The 8,144-nt window shown below is 33.8% G+C and overlaps 1 non-coding gene across 1 annotated transcript; it reads right to left on the bottom strand.

Annotated features, from left to right (window-relative positions):
* Positions 1 to 6,598: 6,598 nt before the first annotated feature.
* On the bottom strand, positions 6,599 to 6,707 carry TRNAL-CAA (transfer RNA leucine (anticodon CAA)). Its single transcript has 2 exons — positions 6,670 to 6,707; positions 6,599 to 6,644 (listed from the first exon to the last, which is right to left on the bottom strand). It is a non-coding gene; the product is annotated as a tRNA-Leu (tRNA).
* Between the last annotated feature and the right edge of the window lie 1,437 nt (positions 6,708 to 8,144).

Here is an 8,144-nt window from a genome sequence, read left to right as displayed (position 1 = left end):
TTACTGTTGCCACCCTTTACTAAGGTCTTAATCCTAGCAGAACAGATTAGTTTGTCTTAGAAGTAAATTGTATATCACGTTATATGTAAAGTCTAAGAGCCTTAAAATACTTTCGATGCCAATTATTCTTGTGTTTTATGTTTAGATTACTGAATACTAAAAGAATGTTGTGCAAACAATACTTATTCTTCAAAGGAAGAGATGTACAAGAACACGAGGACATGCACTGAAACTGGAGGGAGGTAGACTTAGAGGAAATTTGAAGAAAAATTACTTCACAGAAAGGGTAGTTGATAAATAGAAAAGCCTCCCATCCGATGTTGTTGAAGCTAAATGGTGAAACAATTTAAACACGCTTGGGATAGGCATAAGAATATCCTTAAGAGAAATGTAAGGAGCAAATAGGGTTGAAGTTGCCTAAAGGATACATGAAAAGGAGCAGACTACATGGGCCAAGTGGTTCTTATCTGCCATCAAATTCTGTTTCTATGTAATACATTATTTCAATAGCCAATTTCTACATGAACTGAACTTTAGAATTTTAAAACTAATCATAGTGTCTTTATCATTTAAGAATATTTTAATTAATTTAACTCTAATGTAATTTGATCTTGATTGGAATGTAGGTGGGAAAATCAATCAATTCTTAGGTCTTTAAAAGTTTCTATGCCCTTTAATTAATTCAATCATTGTGCTTCATATTGCTTAGAAATAAATGGGATCAAGATATCAATGTCTTGGAGAGGAAAGATTGAAAGACTGTGGATGTCTTGAGCATACTTCTCAATGTAGGTAATTTTGAGTGTAAAGCATAACCAAAGAGCAAAAATAAATTGTCAGAAGTGGGATTTGAACCTACGCCTCCTTACAGAGACCAGAATTCCCATTAACTGGAAGAGTAGAATCTTGAGTCTGGTGTCTTAGACCGCTCGGCCTTCCTGACAAGCACATCAATATGTCCAAACCTGCTTCCTGTTAGGGTTTATCATTTTACTATTTATATTTTTGATTGTGATTTTGACAAATAATTTGGACTTGTTGAAAAAGGGGTCATTAAATCAAGATCTTAGATTAATGCATTTCCTCTAAAAGCTGTTTCTTAAATAACATTACTTAGGAAAAATGGCTCAAGCTAAAGTGTTATCCTTCAAAATTACTGTTGCCACCCTTTACTAAGGTCTTAATCCTAGCAGAACAGATTAGTTTGTCTTAGAAGTAAATTGTATATCACGTTATATGTAAAGTCTAAGAGCCTTAAAATACTTTCGATGCCAATTATTCTTGTGTTTTATGTTTAGATTACTGAATACTAAAAGAATGTTGTGCAAGCAAAACTTATTCTTCAAAGGAAGAGATGTACAAGAACACGAGGACATGCACTGAAACTGGAGGGAGGTAGACTTAGAGGAAATTTGAAGAAAAATTACTTCACAGAAAGGGTAGTTGATAAAAAGAAAAGCCTCCCATCCGATGTTGTTGAAGCTAAATGTTGAAACAATTTAAACACGCTTCGGATAGGCATAAGAATATCCTTAAGAGAAATGTAAGGAGCAAATAGGGTTGAAGTTGCCTAAAGGATACATGAAAAGGAGCAGACTACATGGGCCAAGTGGTTCTTATCTGCCATCAAATTCTGTTTCTATGTAATACATTATTTCAATAGCCAATTTCTATATGAACTGAACTTTAGAATTTTAAAACTGATCATAGTGTCTTTATCATTTAAGAATAATTTAATTAATTTAAGTCTAATGTAATTTGATCTTGATTGGAATCTAGATGGGAAAATTGATCAATTCTTAGGTGTTTAACAGTTTCTATGCCCTTTAATTCATTCAATCATTGCACTTCACATTGCTTAGAAATAAATGGGATCAAGATATCAATGTCTGGGAGAGGAAAGATTGAAAGACTGTGGATGTCCTGAGCATACTTCTCAATGTCGGTCATTTTGAGTCTAAAACATAAGCAAAGAGCAAGAAAATATTGTCAGAAATGGGATTTGAACCCACGCCTCTTTACAGAGACCAAAATTCCCATGAACTGGAAGAATAGAATCTTGAGTCTGGCGCCATAGTCCGCTCAGCCATCCTGACAAGCACATCAGTATGTCCAAACCTGCTGCCTGTTAGGGTTTATCATTTTACTATTTATATTTTTGATTGTAATTTTGACAAATAATTTGGACTTGTTCAAAAAGGGGTCATTAAATCAAGATCTTAGATTAATGCATTTCCTCTAAAAGCTGTTTCTTAAATAACATTATTTAGGAAAAATGGCTCAAGCTAAGGTGTTATCCTTCAAAATTACTGTTGCCACCCTTTACTAAGGTCTTCATCCTAGCAGAACAGATTAGTTTGTCTTAGAAGTAAATTGTATATCACGTTATATGTAAAGTCTAAGAGCCTTAAAATACTTTCGATGCCAATTATTCTTGTGTTTTATGTTTAGATTACTGAATACTAAAAGAATGTTGTGCAAACAATACTTATTCTTCAAAGGAAGAGATGTACAAGAACACGAGGACATGCACTGAAACTGGAGGGAGGTAGACTTAGAGGAAATTTGATGAAAAATTACTTCACAGAAAGGGTAGTTGATAAATAGAAAAGCCTCCCATCCGATGTTGTTGAAGCTAAACGGTGAAACAATTTAAACACGCTTCGGATAGGCATAAGAATATCCTTAAGAGAAATGTAAGGAGCAAATAGGGTTGAAGTTGCCTAAAGGATACATGCAAAGGAGCAGACTACATGGGCCAAGTGGTTCTTATCTGCCAGCAAATTCTGTTTCTATGTAATACATTATTTCAATAGCCAATTTCTACATGAACTGAACTTTAGAATTTTAAAACTAATCATAGTGTCTTTATCATTTAAGAATAATTTAATTAATTTAACTCTAATGTAATTTGATCTTGATTGGAATGTAGATGGGAAAATCGATCAATTCTTAGGTCTTTAAAAGTTTCTATGCCCTTTAATTAATTCAATCATTGTGCTTCATATTGCTTAGAAATAAATGGGATCAAGATATCAATGTCTGGGAGAGTAAAGATTGAAAGACTGTGGATGTCCTGAGCATACTTCTTAATGTCGGTCATTTTGAGTGTTAAACATAACCAAAGAGCAAGAACATATTGTCAGAAGTGGGATTTGAACCTTCACCTCTTTACAGAGACCAGAATTCCCATTAACTGGAAGAGTAGAACTTTGAGTCTGGCGCCTCAGACCGCTCGGCCATCCTGACAAGCACATCAGTATGTCCAAACCTGCTTCCTGTTAGGGTTTATCATTTTACTATTTATATTTTTGATTTTGATTTTGACAAATAATTTGGACTTGTTGAAAAAGGGGTCATTAAATCAAGATCTTAGATTAATGCATTTCCTCTAAAAGCTGTTTCTTAAATAACATTACTTAGGAAAAATAGCTCAAGCTAAAGTGTTATCCTTCAAAATTACTGTTGCCACCATTTACTAAGCTCTTCATCCTAGCAGAACAGATTAGTTTGTCTTAGAAGTAAATTGTATATCACGTTATATGTAAAGTCTAAGAGCCTTAAAATACTTTCGATGCCAATTATTCTTGTGTTTTATGTTTAGATTACTGAATACTAAAAGTATTTTGTGCAAACAATACTTATTCTTCAAAGGAAGAGATGTACAAGAACATGAGGACATGCACTGAAACTGGAGGGAGGTAGACTTAGAGGAAATTTGAAGAAAAATTACTTCACAGAAAGTGTAGTTGATAAATAGAAAAGCCTCCCATCCGATGTTGTTGAAGCTAAATGGTGAAACAATTTAAACACGCTTGGGATAGGCATAAGAATATCCTTAAGAGAAATGTAAGGAGCAAATAGGGTTGAAGTTGCCTAAAGGACACATGAAAAGGAGCAGACTACGTGGGCCAAGTGGTTCTTATCTGCCATCAAATTCTGTTTCTATGTAAAACATTATTTCAACCGCCAATTTCTACATGAACTGAACTTTAGAATTTTAAAACTAATCATAGTGTCTTTATCATTTAAGAATAATTAAATTAATTTAAGTCTAATGTAATTTGATCTTGATTGGAATGTAGATGGGAAAATCGATCAATTCTTAGGTCTTTAACAGTTTCTATACCCTTTAATTCATTCAATCATTGTGCTTCATATTGCTTAGAAATAAATGGGATCAAGATATCAATGTCTGGGAGAGGAAAGATTGAAAGACTGTGGATGTCCTGAGCATACCTCTCAATGTCAGTCATTTTGAGTGTAAAACATAACCAAAGAGCAAGAAAATATTGTCAGAAGTGGGATTTGAACCTATACCTCTTTACAGAGACCAGAATTACCATTAACTGGAAGAGTAGAATCTTGAGTATGGTGCCTTAGACGGCTCGGCCATCCTGACAAGCACGTCAGTATGTCCAAACCTGCTTCCTGTTAGGGTTTATCATTTTACTATTTATATTTTTGTTTGTGATTTTGACAAATAATTTGGACTTGTTGAAAAAGGGGTCATTAAATCAAGATCTTAGATTAATGCATTTCCTCTAAAAGCTGTTTCTTAGATAACATTACTTAGGAGAAATGGCTCAAGCTAAAGTGTTATCCTTCAAAATTACTGTTGCCACCCTTTACTAAGGTCTTCATCCTAGCAGAACAGATTAGTTTGTCTTAGAAGTAAATTGTATATCACGTTATATGTAAAGTCTAAGAGCCTTAAAATACTTTCGAAGCCAATTATTCTTGTGTTTTATGTTTAAATTACTGAATACTAAAAGAATGTTGTGCAAACAATACTTATTCTTCAAAGGAAGAGATGTACAAGAACACGAGGACATGCACTGAAACTGGAGGGAGGTAGACTTAGAGGAAATTTGAAGAAAAATTACTTCACAGAAAGGGTAGTTGATAAATAGAAAAGCCTCCCATCCGATGTTGTTGAAGCTAAATGGTGAAACAATTTAAACACGCTTGGGATAGGCATAAGAATATCCTTAAGAGAAATGTAAGGAGCAAATAGGGTTGAAGTTGCCTAAAGGACACATGAAAAGGAGCAGACTACGTGGGCCAAGTGGTTCTTATCTGCCATCAAATTCTGTTTCTATGTAAAACATTATTTCAACCGCCAATTTCTACATGAACTGAACTTTAGAATTTTAAAACTAATCATAGTGTCTTTATCATTTAAGAATAATTAAATTAATTTAAGTCTAATGTAATTTGATCTTGATTGGAATGTAGATGGGAAAATCGATCAATTCTTAGGTCTTTAAAAGTTTCTATACCCTTTAATTCATTCAATCATTGTGCTTCATATTGCTTAGAAATAAATGGGATCAAGATATCAATGTCTGGGAGAGGAAAGATTGAAAGACTGTGGATGTCCTGAGCATACCTCTCAATGTCGGTCATTTTGAGTGTAAAACATAACCAAAGAGCAAGAAAATATTGTCAGAAGTGGGATTTGAACCTATACCTCTTTACAGAGAACAGAATCACCATTAACTGAAAAAGTAGAACCTTGAGTCTGGCGCCTCAGACCGCTCGGCCATCCTGACAAGCACATCAGTATTTCCAAACCTGCTTCCTGTTAGGGTTTATCATTTTACTATTTATATTTTTGATTGTGATTTTGACAAATAATTTCGACTTGTTGAAAAAGGGGTCATTAAATCAAGATCTTCGATTAATGCATTTCCTCTAAAAGCTGTTTCTTAAATAACATTATTTAGGAAAAAAGCTCAAGCTAAAGTGTTATCCTTCAAAATTACTTTTGCCACTCTTTACTAAGGTCTTCATCCTAGCAGAACAGATTAGTTTGTCTTAGAAGTAAATTGTATATCATGTTATATGTAAAGTCTAAGAGCCTTAAAATACTTTCGATGCCAATTATTCTTGTGTTTTATGTTTAGATTACTGAATACTAAAAGAATGTTGTGCAAGCAATACTTATTCTTCAAAGGAAGAGATGTACAAGAACACGAGGACATGCACTGAAACTGGAGGGAGGTAGACTTAGAGGAAATTTGAAGAAAAATTACTTCACAGAAAGGGTAGTTGATAAAAAGAAAAGCCTCCCATCCGATGTTGTTGAAGCTAAATGGTGAAACAATTTAAACACGCTTGGGATAGGCATAAGGATATCCTTAAGAGAAATGTAAGGAGCAAATATGGTTGAAGTTGCCTAAAGGATACATGAAAAGGAGCAGACTACATGGGCCAAGTGATTCTTATCTGCCATCAAATTCTGTTTCTATGTAATACATTATTTCAATAGCCAATTTCTACATGAACTGAACTTTAGAATTTTAAAACTAATCATAGTGTCTTTATCATTTAAGAATAATTTAATTAATTTAACTCTAATGTAATTTGATCTTGATTGGAATGTAGATGGGAAAATCGATCAATTCTTAGGTCTTTAAAAGTTTCTATGCCCTTTAATTCATTCAATCATTGTGCTTCATATTGCTTAGAAATAAATGGGATCAAGATATCAATGTCTGGGAGAGGAAAGATTGAAAGACTGTGGATGTCCTGAGCAAACTTCTCAATGTCGGTCATTTTGAGTGTAAAACATAACCAAAGAGTAAGAAAATATCGTCAGAAGTGGGATTTGAACCCACGCCTCTTTACAGAGACCAGAATTCCCATTAACTGGAAGAGTAGAATCTTGAGTTTGGCGCCTTAGACCGCTCGGCCATCCTGACAAGCACATCAGTATACCCGAACCTGCTTCCTGTTAGGGTTTATCATTTTACTATTTATATTTTTGATTGTGATTTTGACAAATAATTTTGACTTGTTGAAAAAGGGGTCATTAAATCAAGATCTTAGATTTAAGCATTTCGTCTAAAAGCTGTTTCTTAAATAACATTATTTAGGAAAAATGGCTCAAGCTAAAGTGTTATCCTTCAAAATTACTGTTGCCACCATTTACTAAGGTCTTCATCCTAGCAGAACAGATTAGTTTGTCTTAGAAGTAAATTGTATATCACGTTATATGTAAAGTCTAAGAGCCTTAAAATACTTTCGATGCCAATTATTCTTGTGTTTTATGTTTAGATTACATGAATACTAAAAGAATGTTGTGCAAGCAATACTTATTCTTCAAAGGAAGAGATGTACAAGAACACGAGGACATGCACTGAAACTGGAGGGAGGTAGACTTAGAGGAAATTTGAAGAAAAATTACTTCACAGAAAGGGTAGTTGATAAAAAGAAAAGCCTCCCATCCGATGTTGTTGAAGCTAAATGGTGAAACAATTTAAACACACTTCGGATAGGCATAAGAATATCCTTAAGAGAAATGTAAGGAGCAAATAGGGTTGAAGTTGCCTAAAGGATACATGAAAAGGAGCAGACTACATGGGCCAAGTGGTTCTTATCTGCCATCAAATTCTGTTTCTATGTAAAACATTATTTCAACAGTCAATTTCTACATGAACTGAACTTTAGAATTTTAAAACTAATCATAGTGTCTTTATCATTTAAGAATAATTAAATTAATTTAAGTCTAATGTAATTTGATCTTGATTGGAATGTAGATGGGAAAATCGATCAATTCTTAGGTCTTTAACAGTTTCTATACCCTTTAATTCATTCAATCATTGTGCTTCATATTGCTTAGAAATAAATGGGATCAAGATATCAATGTCTGGGAGAGGAAAGATTGAAAGACTGTGGATGTCCTGAGCATACCTCTCAATGTCAGTCATTTTGAGTGTAAAACATAACCAAAGAGCAAGAAAATATTGTCAGAAGTGGGATTTGAACCTATACCTCTTTACAGAGACCAGAATTACCATTAACTGGAAGAGTAGAATCTTGAGTATGGTGCCTTAGACGGCTCGGCCATCCTGACAAGCACGTCAGTATGTCCAAACCTGCTTCCTGTTAGGGTTTATCATTTTACTATTTATATTTTTGTTTGTGATTTTGACAAATAATTTGGACTTGTTGAAAATGGGGTCATTAAATCAAGATCTTAGATTAATGCATTTCCTCTAAAAGCTGTTTCTTAGATAACATTACTTAGGAGAAATGGCTCAAGCTAAAGTGTTATCCTTCAAAATTACTGTTGCCACCCTTTACTAAGGTCTTCATCCTAGCAGAACAGATTAGTTTGTCTTAGAAGTAAATTGTAT

Source organism: Taudactylus pleione, unplaced genomic scaffold, assembly GCF_031769625.1.
Source record: "Taudactylus pleione unplaced genomic scaffold, aTauple2 ptg000612l, whole genome shotgun sequence".
In the NCBI taxonomy this organism is placed as follows: Eukaryota; Metazoa; Chordata; class Amphibia; order Anura; family Myobatrachidae; genus Taudactylus; species Taudactylus pleione.
This window is presented reverse-complemented; position numbering and strand designations above follow the sequence as displayed.